The sequence below is a fragment of the Thunnus maccoyii genome, chromosome 17, assembly GCF_910596095.1.
Source record: "Thunnus maccoyii chromosome 17, fThuMac1.1, whole genome shotgun sequence".
Taxonomy (NCBI): domain Eukaryota; kingdom Metazoa; phylum Chordata; class Actinopteri; order Scombriformes; family Scombridae; genus Thunnus; species Thunnus maccoyii.
Genome location: NC_056549.1, coordinates 9,898,289 through 9,915,509, shown reverse-complemented (window position 1 = coordinate 9,915,509; position 17,221 = coordinate 9,898,289). Strand labels below are relative to the sequence as shown.

The window sequence follows — 17,221 nt, the reverse complement described above, 5'->3', positions numbered from 1 at the left end:
GACAAATTGGTTTGCAGTAGCGGAAATGTCTGCAATCATAATGGGAAAGACAGACAGCCGGATAAATGCGTGTGGGGAAAAAAACCACAGCTAGCACTCTAACTGGATTCTGATCCCTTACTGGAAATGTTTGTGAGAATCAGAGCGTTTGTGGCTGGCTGATACAGTAGTGGTAGAAACAAGACTGCACTTTTTTGGTATTTCAAAAGTTTGAAACACAAACAAACAAACCATCAAATAGTTTTCTATCTACATTTATCTCATTTTGTCATGAGTCAAAAGAAATGACACCCCCTGTTGCACAGTTCTTCATTTGTTTTACAGATGATTGACACGTCTAGACTAAAGTACTTTTTAGATGTTTTCTTTTCCATTCGGTGTGGTGCCAGGGCTGCAGAGTGTTAACGCACTCTATATGGCTTTAATATCCACTTTCGGTTCACTTGTAAGGAGGACAGAAAAGAGGATCCATGGCTATTCATCCTTATCACTGCCGTTTTTGTCAATTTGTCATATTATCGATCAGACAGGGAAGCCGAGGCTCTGCAGCATCTGAGCAGAGCTGAAGGAGGAATAGAGATGGTACCTCTGGAGTTTGACGGTCACACCAGATAGCTCAGGACTGCACTGTTGTGTATGTGTGTGTATGTGTGGTATGTATGGTTGAGCATTTTTGTGGGTTAGCCCCCTGATACATTCACTGTACAAGGAGAGATGGATGAGGCACAGCAGAACAATAGACCCTCTGACGCGGATGCTAATGGATCGGCCCCGACCTTTATTCACTTGGGGCTGTTGTGTGCAGTACTCTCATGCGCACACACACACATATGAATGCATTGACACGGGACAAGTATCCATGCAGTATAAAAAGGACAAATGTTTTTCTTATATGGTATAGACGTTTATAATGGAAAAGTCATGAGAATGATGTGTTTGGCTGTCTGAGCGTTTTGCTCCAATTTGTTAAATGTTGTAGAAAGTGAACAGTACTAAAATGGAAGACGTTGTCAAGCTGTTTTTTTTGTGCTTGTAAACAAAAGCAATTTTTTCACAAGTTTTTCTTCCATTTCACAGCGCCTTGTAACAAAGGCCTTGCTGTTCACATAACCCAGAGTTGTTGGCTCGGTGCATGTTTTCCCACACCCATTTGTGTGTATGTATTTACAGGCACTCGCAGCGAAACTATGTTTGCCATTATTAAATATTAAAAGTGGGAGTGTTTGCATCGTCTGATAGACCAGCTACTGCTAATGGCACTGTGTGAGTGTGTGTGTATGTGTATATATGTATGTTAGTCATGAGATGAGGCACTTAATGGCAGGAGCTGCTTCTCAACTTCTCGACACAGGGAAACACTGCTCTCAGTATTTCAGTGAGGGTGGCTTATATCCCTGAATTATCTCTGTCTTGCTTTGGTGTGTAGGCTGTCTCAGCTCTTCAGCCATCTGTCTTTCTGCTCAGCTCTTTCTTAAGATTCACTGCCTGCACTGAGGCATCACTTGGAGGGTTTACCGAATGAATTCCCAGGGGTTTTGGGGAGGTATGTTTGAATATGAAATTCAGTTTGGACTGGTTATACGTATGCCCGGCAGTATGTTGTCTCTATGCCCATATTCGGGCACTGTTTTTTGAAGAACAAAAGCAACAAAAAATTCCTTCTCACAGGATGAGTTACAATTACTTCAAAGTCAATTTTGACATTTTTAAAACTTTGCTAACCAACAAACGATTTTCATATTAACAATGGATTAAATGATTATGTGAAATGTGAAAGCAGTCATTTTTAGTGACAAACCCACCCAACTCTGCCATTTCCCTCAACATTACAGCATTTTTGTCATGGTGAGTAGCAGGAATGGACCCAAACGCAGAGACTGGCATGCAGAGTTGATGAAGAGCTTCTTTATTCTCAAAGTGGTCAAGGACAGAATAGAGCCAAACAGAACAATGATCCAACAAAGACTGCTTCCAAAACCAAGACTTAAATACTAACTGAACTAATTAGGGAATGGGAAACAGGTGACTAGACACAAAGGCAGGCTGGCAGTGATTGGCTGGGAAAGACAGTGGGAGTAAGGCAGGGCTAATGAGGGATAATGCCAGGCAGGTGTGAAGGGACGGCAGACTGAGGAAAAGAGCACTAAGACAAGGGCAGGGCTAACTAGGGTGAATGCAGGGCAGGTGTGAGGAGTACATGAACACAGGAGGAGAAAACCAAAAACACAACAAGCACAGACCGACCAACAAAGGCAACCCAAATGAGGGTATCTGATGGACAATGACAACCAGGGAATTCAAAAGAACAAAAACACAGTGAGTCCAAACATAACTGGATATTCATTGTTTTGATGGCCTGGAATTTTACTGCTTTGGTTCACCCTCACTGCTCTCAGAAAATTCACATTTAAGAAGCTGTAACTGACTCAAAATCATTAAAATAGTTGCCAATTAATTTTCTGTCAATCGACCAATTGGTTAATCGACTAATCGTTGCAGCTGTATTGGCCAGAGACACATCTCAGAATGAATGCTAATGTTGTTCCACATCTGCTGGATGTCCAAATAATAACTATTTGCATGATAACATGTCAATGTTGAATACAGCAAGTTCCACTTCCCTCAAGTGCTCAAAATATCAATTAATGCTGCTTTAAGCAATCTTTGAAGTCCATTTTGATATATATTTCTCACCTAACAAAATTGGCTACTTCACTTTATTTCCCTGGTAGCGCTATATGACTTGAAGAGTGGTTATAGCAGCACAGGTAGTGATACCTTCTTATTAAGGATATTGAAAAGGGTGCTTGTTTTTTACCCATGTGCAGCCCTAATGTGGGGGCGTGCTCCCATTGGTTGCATTCACATGAATCTGCCCATGTTTTATTATAATCCGGTTATCTTTCTTGTATAAAAAAGACAAAATATTGGTTTATACTTTCAGAAATTGCTCATCGCATATTCATTCAGACCTGCCGTTGCTAAAAAAGGGCATGTTAGGGTATAAAACAAGGTCACCTTGTCCAGTACATATCAATGGATTACCACTTCCATTACCATCCATGGTAAAACAAAGGGCTCAGGTGGTCCTGCACACAGGTAGACAAAGCTGGTTTGAATGTTAGCAGCAATGCTAGCTCAGTAGCTGCTATTATCTGCTGCTGTAAGAGTTTTGATACGATAGTGAGGACTCAAGGAGCAAGGAGCAAGTGGGCTGATTGGATGATGACGGGCAGGTGAGGAAAACATGATGAATGAAAATTGCATGGAGGATGAATCCATGATAGCTGTGTTGATTGTTATTGAATTGTTTGACTGCAGCTAAGATGGGTTGATGGTGGTAAATGTCAGCTTGATGAGAAATGTGAAAATGCAAGCTACAACATAAATAGGTGCTCTACCTGTGTGTGTGTGTGTGTGTGTATATATATATATATATATATACTGGCAATTCTCATCTGCTACCTTCATGTTTTGGAATATAAATGTAAACCCACAGCTAGGCAAGTGGGTATTTGAGCTGTCTGGTGAGAATGTCTTGTAAGGACTTACAGTGGGTGTCCTTCAACACGTGTAATATTGATATATTTCATGACTTTTTGGAATCGGCAGATTCATAACTACTTTCTCTCTATCTCCTGTGGCCATACATCCATTTTTTAATCTCTTTTCTGTGCCCTTTATTCTTTTTTCCTTCCTTTTCAATCAATGTCCCACTCTATTTGCATCAGTCTGTCTCACATGCCACCACCTGGGGAAAGGTATTAAAGATTTATTATGAATTAAATCACAACCCTGCACTGTGGTATGGCAGTCTTCTAAAAATTTAAATTATCGTTTCAATAATAATGTTGACCCCGGTATATCTTGTCAGAGGTAGAGTCAGTGAGGAACCAGTGTTGAACCAGAGTGATTCATACACAGACATGCACACAAACACTCTGCATTCATGACATTATGTATCAGCAAATGTGTTTTAGCTCTGTCATAATATCTTGCAACTGTACTGTACCAGACTCCGGGAACTCTGAGACACCACATTCATCCAGAGGGATGTTTTGTCAAACCACATGGAAGACTTAGCAGTTGGAAGGACTGCTCATGCTCAACAAGGGACAGACGAGAGGGACAATCCAGTGGTGACATTTAGCTGAGGAGCACTGCCCTTTAAAGAAAGTCAATTTAACAAGAACACACAAAGGTCAGTGTGTTTAGGCGGGTCCTCATGATGAGCTATAAACTGCTACACATTGGTGACACAGTGACAAAATCCACTTGTACATCATTTGCTCTCTCTCTCGCTCTCTCTCTCACACACACACACACACGCGCACACACACCTCACTTACTCTAGCTGTCCTGGCTGATGCATTTGCCTGCAAACAACAGTCTTAAAATCCTTCTGTCAAGTCACAATGGAAAGAAAAATGGCTATTTCACCATATTGGAAAATTGTCAGTGTACACCTACTGAATAAATAAATCACAAGGTTGATACTTTGAACTCTTGCCCAAGTGGTAAGAATTGATTTAATTTTTAAAACATTTCAACCAGTGTTAACGTGCAGTTATTTATTCAAAGACGTGCACACAAACACTCTGTATTCATGACATTATGTATCAGCAAATGCAATTAGCAAATCTGTACCAAACTCCATGAACTCTGAGACACCACATTCGTCCAGAGGGATGTTTTGTCAAACCACATGGAAGACTTAGCAATTGTTTTTTTCGCACATTTGAAAATTTCACAGCAGATCACTAGAATGAGTTTTAGGGTTGGGTACTGTGCACATTTGAACTGATACCGGTACCCAATGGTAACTTTTCTTGGTGCTTTACTCTCTCTGTATAGAGAGAGTAAAGTCAACATATGGTCTCATTCATATGTTTACGTAGGATTAGCACACTAGTCACCTGCCCAGCACGGTGCCGTTAAACCAGAAACACAGCAGCTACACCTTATTTTTATACAATCTATAGGCTACACACAGCACGACAAAGCTATGCTAATGATGCTTACCATGCTAACTAGCTGCTAGCCACTGTGCAGGCTGGTAAAATGGATCTGTTGCGTCTCTTTGTATCTGCAGGTTGATGCCCTTGTCAGTGTCAGAGACTCCTTGTGAGACACTTTGGTTGATAAAAATGTTTTTAAAACTTATTTCAGGGCCACGCTGCCTCTCAGTCCCGCAAGATACTGAAATTTGGCACCGATTGATCTAATGTGAATCAGTACTCAGTAGTACCATAGTAATTCGGTCGGTACCCTTAAAAGTACAGAGTTCAGTCCCCAACCCTACTGAGTTTGCAATTGGCTTCACTTCCTTTATGTTTCCTTCTTTGTTATAATTACCAAAATATCCTGTTTCATAGAGAAATAAAAGAAATTTCAGAGGCAAGATGCCATCAAAAAAACTTTTTCAGCTTTAGTAGCCTTTAGCGTGTGTGCCCAAACTCTGCACCCATCTCACTGTAGCTTGTGACATTGGTGGGTGATGGATCACTATCTTGCTGCTATGGCTCTGGCTACCGTCATGGATCACTATGCCAAAAAGTGGCACCCTGCAAGATAGATATGAATTTTATGCAAGGTATGATCATTATCTTGCATCCATATTTGAAATTGATAACAGGTACATTTTAAACCTAATGCTAATGTGCAAATATGCTAATGTGCAGATGCGAACTGGTCTAAACTCTGGCACATTATGCACTTCTAACAAAGACGGGGTTGGATTTTCAACTTCTGCAGTGAAAAGAAAACCCCCACTCTCTTCCACTGGCTTCCACCGAAGGAGAGACAGGTGGACTCGGGGCAGTTAAACCCCAGTGAATCAGGAGAATAGACTTCAAAGATAAGCTGATTTATACACAACTTTTCACCTCAGGAATGCTGATATGGGGATGTTAGCATTTGGTGAGACAGGAATGTTGAAGCCGGCCCGGCTGTCTGTGATGTACTGCACGGAGGGGCCGTGTATTATTTCATCTGTCTCCAAATGCTTCTCTGCTCTCTTGTGATGTTTTCAGAGGGTGGGTATTACGTCCAATTCACAGATCCTTTTACAAATCCTGATCAACGTGATTTGCTTTAGCATTCTTTAGCATACATTAAAAAAAAACAGAACAGAAAAATTTAATCTATACAGTGATTGAGCTTTAGAAAGGAGATTTAATATTGTTTTACAATCACACACTGAATACCTTCGATGTTGAGATAACTGTGGCATATTCATTATCTGGGGCCTAATCAGTTAAAATGTCAGTTTTGTTTGAATCAATAGAGACGTTTGAGAAAGATCTTTATATTCATAAATTCATAGTGTCTCAAAAATTGCATAAATACCTTCCAGTATTATTAATTACTGTACTGTAAGTACAGAATATAATGTTTTTTTATCACTCTATGGATAAGCACATACAGGAATTTAATTTTAAATTATAAGGAGAAAATCACATCACATGTTCAGACAAACAAATAGTTTTATCGCATAATGAAATGTGCTCTCCTTCCACAGAGAAGGACATCAAAAATGCATTACAGGAGAACAAGATGTATCGGAACATGAAATTATTCAAGGATATCTGGCCCCTGAAGGATCGAACAAAAACAGGTTTCTGAAAAAACACTAGCAGCAAAACAGACCATTACTCAGACCTCATGTTCATATAAACAATCTCTTCACTTTGAGCATAGCTTTTCAGATTTAGTTCTACCGACCTGGATACACCTTCCCCAGTGGTATCCATCATCCACCTCACACAAGTTTACTCTGCCCGGTTCCATGCAAGGCTTCGCTTACTTCGTCTCTCTCAGCTACCATGTGATCTGTCTCCTTTGTGGATCTCAAAAAGTTTGACTCTGTTTTCTCCTCTCTTCTTAGCCTCCTCTCGTCTCTATCATCCGACTCTCATGCCTCATGCCCTTCCCCTCCACCCCACCACTCCCCATCTTCCTTTTCATTTCTCCTCTTCTGCTATTCTCGTTGGTGATGAGAAGCATTATTTCTCAGAGCTTTTACACCCGGGAGGCCACTGCCTGGCTTTTGGCGGACGTTGATAAGGGATGATGCTGCGGTTGCCAAGCCATACAAATTATTTCAGGAATAAAAAGATCAATAGCATCTTTTAGCAAATCCTCCCCCTTCCCAGACCACCGTTCATCCCAAGTTTATTTTTCACTGCCAGAATAAAAGTTAGGGGAAACAAAGAAAAATCAGAGTGAGGCAACTTTTTAACTGTGTGCCCCTGAGGTCATTCATAAGAAACAAAGAAACAATAGCGTCAGCCTTTCTGAAGTCGTCACTCTCAGGACCAGACCTGTGAGTGAGTGACTGTACACAATGCATTTACAGCTCCACTTCAGTTTCTTGCTTTCAAGCTTTCACATTATTAACACTAGAACCGCCAAGGGGTCATTTTTACCCCCGTGGCACTTTCAAATGCATATAACTCTGTTAAAAATAAAACCCCTACATCTCTCAGTTCATGACTTTTACTAAAATGGGTTTATTAATCATCTAGTGAATTATGGGGGGTGTGGGATAAAAAGAAAATAAAGTTTTGATCATTTATACCTCAAATCACCGAGGGGTAATTTTTACCCCTCATAGAAACCACTGTATAATGCCGTGCTCAACTCATGTCACATCGGTTGCTTAGCAACACCCATTGTTTTGATGTCCTTTGATAAGCAGGCTGCCATATCATGAGCTAGAGCTAGCTAGATCTGATAGACAGACAGGCAAGACAGATATGGATTTGGAAACATGAACCGGAGCAGATGAAGGATTAATGCCCAAGAAGTTCTGGCAACGCTCCAGGACATAAGTGTGGGACATACTGTTGTTGTGTCTCATTTGATTACTCTGTATAAAAAATGTAATAACAACAATTTGTGGTTTTAGGGGGAATTATCCTCTATATCACCAGCCATACAGTATCTGCCAACCTGCACTGTAACCACAAGACACACCACAGCAGTAATGAGTAGACAGATAAACTCCTTCTTAAACCACAAGATTAAAGAAACAAGATACAACATGTTAATAGAGCCAGGTCAGCTGGTTTCCCTTGCCTCTAGTGTTTATGCTAAGCTAGGCTAACCACGTCCATGCTAGCTTCATACTTAACACAGAGACATGAGTGGTATTGACCTTCTTCTCATCTCACTGGTGAAAAGAAAGAGAATAGGGTTATTTTCCTAAATGATGAACAATTGTTTTAATTATAATTTCTGAATAATTATCAAAGCTTCTTCATGAATGACAGTTCGGCCAATTTAAGTGATCTACCCTTTTCACAGCAGACATTTTGACATTTCATAGCAGGAAAAGTATAGGTGTAATAGTGCGTTTCATTCAAGTTGGAGGTCGGAAATTTCCAAGTTGAAAATTCCAAATGCCGAGCTCAAAGCGTTCCTAGACTCACAGCGCCAAATCCAAACAACCAACATGGCTGACCATGAGAAACTTGTCATCTTATGGCAGGCAGCGCATAAATATTTGCAACATCTAATTGCATTAATTTTGACATCACTCCACATAAGTAAATAGTCTCATTTTTTTGACAGTGGGGTTTTTTTTTTACTGTGTTTGAAATTGGTCCGCGTTTCCCAGTAAGAGCTCTGATTTTGAGATTTCCATCCTACTTTTTTTTTGAGTAGGAAGTCAGAAATTTCCAAGTTGTCTGGAAAGCAGCATAATTAATTAGCTCAATTGGTGCATTCCATTTTGCATGTCCTGCGCAGGGACCTGGTTTTGTATATGCTGGCTCTTTACACGGCTTACTGGGATACTCCAATGGAAACTTCAACAGAACCATTGTTAATGTTATCAGGAACACCTGAGCTTTTTCTGCTATGACAAGTAAGACAATAACATGATGATTTTTTAAATCCTGTGATCTTGTCTGTTACAGCACAATGACGGTAACACACGCATTAGGCATATATAATCCCAATACCAAAATACATGTGGTGTGTGTTTATGTATTTTTTGAGGACACTTTTTAAGCACATTTCTTGTCTGTTTATGGAAACACTAAATGTTGAAGAGCGCACATCTGCTTACATTTACTTACTGCATGTTGTGTTTTTTGAACCAAGAAGCCACAAGCAAGCTTTGCAAGCATTTTGTGGCTCACTCTGAATTCTACAGCAGCAGATTGCTGCCACAGTGACAATATAAAATCACCTCACTTTCTCACTATAATGAGATACTGTCATTGTGATTACAGATCGTTCGCATTATTGTGACACAGCAACTTATTTTGTTGTAACAAGAAACTTTTTTCCTTGTCATAACAACATGCTAACTTCTTATTAGAACAAGAAAGAAAAAAAAAGATTCAAGCATACAGGGAGAACCTTGTAGTCTGTGGTCATTAGAAACAAAGAGCATGTGTGTGGTCGGGAGTTGTTCGCTAATTTGTAACCACTGACCTTTTTTTTTTTGTTCTTTTTTATTTGCTAATGAGATTTACTCAGCAGTGAATGGTTTTATAGGACCTTTGTGGAAGGTGCATTAAAAATGAAACATATGAGTACTTCAGCACCAGCTTGGACCAGAATTTGTACCAAAATGTCACTACCGTTTTTTTTCAGCACCCAGTATTTGTGTTTCCCTAATCACAGATATGTTTTGAAAATGTTCTCACTCTAGTTATACCATCCACTGTGCTGAGCAAGATCTCATCCAATTTCTTACCAACTTTTCTTATTATAGTGAGAACAGTTTCAAGATATGTTGTCATACTAAAAAAAAGGGTTGTCAGGAAAAATGATATCATTATATAAAAGCATCATATTCATCTTGTATTAGCATGTCATCATGACAAAAGTTATCCTGGTCTCCTGAAGATGATTCCATCCAGCTCTTCTATATGGTTTATTAGCTAAGGTCATTGTAATGCCAGTGTCTGGTTAGTAGCACCATATCTCCACATATACCCTGCTCATGCTCCATGCATAATGATCTACAGAAGCTGTCATAGATCTTTCCGTGTAAATGAAAGAAATGGCTGGACATAATGGGCTTTCTACAGCCCTAAATGAGACACGGATATGAATGATGGAGCATTATGATGGTAGTCTTTGTCATTTTCGGCCATGTTGCAGCTTCATATCAATGTGCTGAATGGCCCATTACTCATCATTGGAGATCTGTGTGTGTGTGTGTGTGTGTGTGTGTGTGTGTGTGTGTGTGTGTGTTTATGTATAGAATTGTGTGTGCAGACACAAGGATGGGGAGATAAAAAGGGTAGTCTTTTAAATCTCTGAGGTTTCTGTGTGTAGGCAGGCTGTTGTAAGGACATACTATATGTGAACTCAACACATCACCCTCTCCACTTATACAGACTGTTATTATTCCTTTTTTTCCTATTATACCATGTATCTTTCGAGAATAAAAGTAAGAGAATAGAAGGTTACAGTGGACGGACCTCTTCATGATTTTTAGAATTAAAATAGACATTTCAGTAATAGTGAAATTACAATAAATATATTCTTTTGTTTGAGACAATATCTAGCTGCTTTAATTTTCCTCTCTTTTTCTCTCTTTCTTTCACATCTATTTTCATCTCGCTCTGTTGCCAAAGGACGTTTCCTATCCATATCCGCTTGGTAGTTTTACTGATGTTTAAGTTATTATCAGTAATTATGTCAAAGGCACAGTCTGACACAGCTGCCGTCGAAAAGAGCAGCTTCTGCCAAGATGTCCTTGAAAATGGCAATTAACCCCCTAACTGCTTCAGTGGAGCTGCTCAGCGGTTGCAGTAGGTTGTGACTGCTCTGCGGCTGCACAGAGCTCTAAGTGTATTAAGTGTAAAGTGTTGGTGAAAAAGATTAAGTCGTACCTGGGAAGCCTAGAGGTTAGGGAATAGGCCTGTGACTGAGAGGTTGCCAGTTTGGTTTTGAGAAAATAAATGACAAGGGCACGCTGCTCCCTCAGCAAACTGCTGCTGAGTCGTCCTTGAGCTGGGAAGAAACCCCAAATTGCTCCAGTGGAACTGCTCAGCAGCTAATGGTAGAAGATTGGTGATTGGTGATTGTAGACGGCAGCTCCCTGATGTGGACATGTATAAAAGTGTGTGTGCCGGACAGGACTCTGCTGAAAAATAACTGCAATCTGCAAACTGCAAATTTCCACAACATATTTACACATTTCAAGGACCAGTGTGTAAGATTTAGAGGCATCTAGTGGAAAGGACTTGGCTGAAATGGAATATAATATTCATGAGTTTGTTTTACTGTATAATCACCTAAAAAAAATAAGAACCGTTGTGTTTTCATTACCTTAGAATGAGCCCTTTATATCTACACAGGGAGCGTGTCCCCTTACACATAGGCCGCCATGTTTCTACAGTGGCCCAGAATGGACAAACCAAACACTGGCCTTAGAGAGATCCTTTCATGTTTTTTGTGAGTTTCGTGGCCACTCTAGGTTCTCCTACACACTTTAGAGGGGAGGGAGAAGGGTATTCGTTTGGTTGTAATCTGCAACCTCACCACTAGATGCCACTAAATCTTACACACTGGTCCTTTAATGTACATTAGTACAGTATTCATTTTGTTATTTATTACAAAACTGATCAATTGATCATTGATCTAAAAGCATAATTTCATTGAAGAACTGTAATAATGTTATATCTAACCTTTACTTATATAGCATTTCTTTAAATAAAATTACACTTTTAAAGAGAGAACCGGATGATTTCACTCAATAGTATTTAAGTCTGGATCAAAGTGGTGGACTGAATATCCAACTAATGGTTACTGAAATAAAATATATACAAGGGGGGAAAAAGTATGATTGAGCATCAATAAAATTATAAGCTAACCAATCTGATATAAATTGTATGATTCCTGTTACAATATTGAGAATGAATACTCAAAGAATAAGTTCTTTCATTATTTATTGTGAGGCTTTACCCAGAGCAAAGCAAAAACTGTGTTTTTGCACATTTTTCTGTCTTACACCTATCATTTGAAGTGTAAAGCCTACTTGTCAGAGAAGGCATACCTTTGACCTTTTGTATTATTGAAACCAGCCAAGGTATGGCACATCATATTATTTGATGTCCTCGCCTTGATCGGTGCAATCAGTCAGGCATTAAATCTCTACTTTATAGCTATTCTGAATGTCATTCTCTCTCCTTCATCTGTTTGACAAGGAAGGTCTTTAGCTTTGAGTGAGCAAAGCTGCGAGGCATCACATCTGTTCTGCAGCATAACAGCACAAGAAGAGTGGTGAAATCTGCAGACAGAGGATGTTTTTTATTCTATATTTGATTTACTATTGAACCTAACCACTGCTAGTAGACTTAATGTCACCCAATGTCTTCATAAAGGTGAAAGAAAGGCATAAGAAAAGCTGAATTGTGTTGAAGGTCTACCCTTGTTTGATGGTTATCTCTGACATTGGGACCATTATGTTATTCCACCTATTGTGTAGTGTCAATGCCATTCTTTAAGATTTTCTTCTTTTTATATCATTATGAAAGAACAAATGGAAATGATATTACACACCATAATAAAAGACAGAATACTCAAACGATCGCTTTAAGCATTGTTCATCTCAGTCAACATGGACAACAGCTACAACCCAAGCAGGGAGAGAGAGAGACGACAGAGGATGTAGATACTTCCCAGCCAGAGCACAACAAACACAGCACAGTGTAGAAACATGTATTATTTGTATGTATAGAGAAGCACCTTTAGGTCACATTTGGCATTCAGTGAGAGTCAGTGTGAAGCATACAGAATGTGTTTCTTTTTTCACAACTGTGACTACAGTACGTTATATGACAGTCATGTGGTGCAGGTTAATTGAGAGGACGCAGGTGTTGAATTGTTTGCAGTGGTGGATTACGCATTTCAAGTAAGTCTTGCGGGTTGATTTTCATACTGAATGGAAATGAATAGAAAGCCAGTGGTTCTTCCTTGAAAGACAATATTCATTTTTCAAGTTAATTAATGGGCAAATAGACCTGCATGAACACATTACTAATGTTTCTATAATTTTAATGCAGATTGAATTTGAGCTGTTTTGTAAATATGGCGAATTACAGCAAGGGAAGGATTTAGGGGTGAGGAATCCAACCTGTTACTGCACATTTATACCTGTCCGAGCCAAACTATTCAATATACTGACTGAACATGTAATCAGATATGTCAGAATAATTGTGTCACTTTTTTATATATTTCTCTGTCTTTGTGAAAACACACAATATGGTTTCCTTCCATTTACATCCACAACCCCTCAACACTGTCTTGTCTTAGTTCCTCTTAAGTAGCTTTAAGGTTGTTAAGGATGACTGTTCCAACTGCTCTTTGAAACTAAATGATGGTTACTGTGTGTCAGATATTCAAACTCAAGACTCGTCTTTTTTATGACTGTAACATTCAATTAAATGGACATTTTCTAGATGTCTTGTGCATAATTTTATACACATTTGCCAAAATCCAGCTTGATATATTTGTATTATATTTTTGGGATTTCTACTAGAATTTTAAACACGGTTTTGTAGGTTTGAACAACACTGGCTGCACATTATGAGTTTCCCTCTGGTGGGCTCTAGCTTGTTAAGGGATTTTAAAGGGCCAGTGCCATTTTTATTAATATAGAGTGAGCGCTCATAACAAAATGACTTTGAGAACACTGACTCACAGGTTTGCGAACAGCTCATTCTCAACTTTCCCAATACCTGTATTCCATTCAGAAAAAGTTCATTTTCAGTGAAGTGATTTTGGTCAGCTTGGCATTTGTTTGTTGTCTAGCTGGTATAATCTGCATCCCAGTGAATATTTACTGACTTTTCCTCTGCATTTTTTGCGAATCTGAACCAAAAGCTCTGCCATGGGTCTTTTATTTAATAATATAAAGACACCAACACTTATTGTTTGTCCATCTGGTAAACAAGAATACTTATTATTCTTTCTTCACAGCTAGACAATGATAACTACAATCATCATGTTAAGGGCACAGCTGTTCCTGGGCAAAATGAGCTAAATGCCTGAAATGGTGCAGTATCAAACCTCTTATTAAAACAAATGTGGGCAGAGAGTGGGTGGTTACACTGATCGCTTATTCACCCTCTGAAACCCTAATTATAACAATAGCTGACACCATTGTTCCACTTTTAAAACTTGGCTTTGAGGCTGCAAACACCTGCTGGAGTGAATTATGTTCATGATGAGCAATGACAAACACAGTGACTGACATTTTAACTAAGTTCACTCAACACCACACTTTCTTTCTGTTCATTTATTTTTATTTTGTGTCATTTCCCCCCCTTTCATTTAGCGACATCTGTGTGCCTTTTGGTTCACCTCTCTCTGGACTTCATTTATGCGTTTCCAGGTGAGCAGTGCATGACAGAACGACACACAGCTTAAGAAACAGCTACAGTGAGAAGAAGAAAAGGGGAGAAAGACGAGGAAGAGAAAGCAGAGGGGTGTGAAGTCTCATTTAGCTTCAGCAGCAGCAGAATCTTTCAGCTTCAGTGCTTGGTGTTGATAGAGGAACAGGAACAGCCGGGCTCCCCCACAGAGAAAGGGACCAGCACAGCGAGATGAAATGGCTCTTTCAAAACACCCTGATCACGCATTACAGCAAATTACTTCCCATCACATGGAAAAAAAGAAATAATAAATAAAAGAAATCAGTGTGCATTTTCATTGGACCATGGTACTACAGTCTGTGAGGCTGCAATGTGCATGCTCACAGCCTGGGATGATTTGTATTATACAAATGAGATCCGGGAAACGTGTGTAATTATAAAGTAAAACTGCATACATGGAAGTTTTAAGATGGGGTTCAAATAAAAGTTGTATTTAATAGACGCATCCAGTGCTTTTACATCTCGAGATACACTTGACGTATTCATTAGGCCTGATCCATATTGCTAATTAACTTCCCCTGTGCGAGTCTTATCTCAAATTGCCTGTGTGCTGCACAGATGTTCAAGAAGCATCTTTAAAAACCCTGGGCCTTGTAACTGAGTCCCTGTTAAAAAAAATTCCTGCCTCAGGGATTTTTTTTTTTTTTACCTCATGCAGTGACTTACAAGGAAAGTTGGATGGAAGCAGTGAATGTCAACAGCTCTAAAGTTATGAGAGGAAATTATGTGTGTGATAACGACGCCTCTGTAAGTGGCAATCCAGGGTGCCCAAACTGAAAGAGACACGTACATTTGTGAAGAACTCAGAGAACTCAACCTTTGTTTTTGCCATATAGAGTAGCTGGAAGGGCTTTTATCTTTATATATGGATGTTACCAAATGTAGAGTTGAGTACCATTAGGAGGAATGGTTCGCGTTTACACCTAAAGTCTTTAACTCTTTGTGTTTAGTCCTGAAACCATCATGACCAAAGGCTCGGAGGTGCTTCAAGGACTTATAAGGACTAGAAAAGTGGGCATACAAGCAACATGCAATGTTTACTGGATTTCTAACCTTCATTCTTTAAAAAACATTGAGGAATAGGACAGCAAGCCACAGTGTGGGCATCTTTTATCTTCTACACAGTAGATTGCTACTGACAATGACCCCTGTTTGGAGTAGAGATCAACCCACGTTATGTTCAGGTGTGTCTAAATGGGTCAGCAGACCTTCACAACCCTCAACTGTTACATGAATGGGTTACTTGACAGGGTTGGTTGTAATGTGAGGTGCACAAGTATGATGTAACCATTGCATACTACAAATATTAGGGAAGGAAATTAACTAATGATATTGAGTTTTAAATGTCATTTAACCGGGGGAGAAAATGTGCAAATGTAAATGAGCAGAGGAAGACGTGAAACTTTTGTAATAATGTGATGTAATTTTATGGTTTAGCAATGCAGTGTATGGAGCTACATTGTAGACTGGAGTGTCTAATGGTGACAACTAGCAATTAACTTGCCAGATTTGACTGACATCAAGTAACCCAATCAGAGCCTCAAATATCCCAAAAGTAACCCAATTTTTAAAATTTCTTTCAGGAGAGAGATTTTAATAGTCCATCTGTCTATAAGCGGCATGGGGTCCGTCTCAGATATGAGACGGACCCCATGCTGCTTCATCAAACATACGGGTGATCTTGAACAGCTGGTGGCGTTGTCAAACACATCGTTGCAATCACAGACGTCTAGTTCTGTCACAGAATCCCAACAGCTGAAATTAGCTCTTTTAATGTCAGATTATTGACTAACAAATCCTTCTTGGTTAATGTTCTGATATCTGAAAAGAATTTGCATTGCATATTTTTTAGTTGAGACCTGGCTAAACAGCACTACTGGCATAGCAACGATGATAAAGGCTTGTCCTCCAAACCATAATTTCTATCAGTCAGTCAGACAAAACAGGAAAGGAGGAGGGATTGCAGGCATTTTCTCTACACAGTTTGTGTGTAATGACATTGACCTGGGTGAATTTATATCGTTTGAATATCTTGTGCTGGAACTCAAAGCAGAATTATCAGAACTTATCATTACATTATATCGCCCATCAAGACATTCATCACTATTTATAAAGAAATTCTTAGATTTGATCTCACTTGGTGTCACTAGATATGATAGGTTAATCCCGATTAGAGCCCTGAAAATTCATATTAATAAAAAGAATGACTCTGATGGAGCTTATAAATCTACTGGATAGCTTTGAACTCACCCAACATGTAAATGAAGCCACTCATCAGCATGGTAACACTCTAGATGTAGTCAAAACAAAAAGGTTTAACAGTGATAATGTTTCGGTATTTGAATTGCCTATTTCTGACCATCACTGTGTGTCTTTTGATGCCAATCTAACTTTAACAAAGACTAAAAGGGAATTTTTGGTTCAAAAGAGATTCCTAGATGGCGAAGCTGAAGCAAAGTTCTCTAATATTATGAGGTCATTTGAGCTATACAGTTATGACTGTTCCTCAAATGACATGATTTATATACTGTTGCTCCACTATTATAAATACATCTCTTCAAACAGGAATCCTTCCAGACGCCTTCAAAAGAGCTGTTGTTAAACCCTTACTAAAGAAACCCAACCTAGATGGTGATGTACTAACCAGCTATAGGCTGAAAATCAACATAATCAGTGACCTCAGACTAAACTGTGATGAAAGTAAGGTCTCAATTCTTATCGTCTTAGACCTAAGTGCAGCGTTTCATACGATTGACCATGATATCCAAATCAATTGTCTTGAAAAGTGTGTTGGTCTCTCTCACTGTGGGTTAAACTGG

General features: G+C 39.2%; 1 protein-coding gene across 1 annotated transcript in view; it reads left to right on the top strand.

The window, feature by feature from the left end:
* The first annotated feature begins 1,992 nt into the window (after window positions 1–1,992).
* The window catches only part of LOC121882010 (neurexin-3b-like), a 392,732-nt gene continuing 377,503 nt past the window's right edge, over window positions 1,993–17,221 (top strand). The window contains exon 1 of the mRNA XM_042389887.1: window positions 1,993–2,316. The gene's annotated coding sequence lies outside the window, so the exon portion shown is untranslated. The remainder of the gene's footprint in view (window positions 2,317–17,221) is intronic.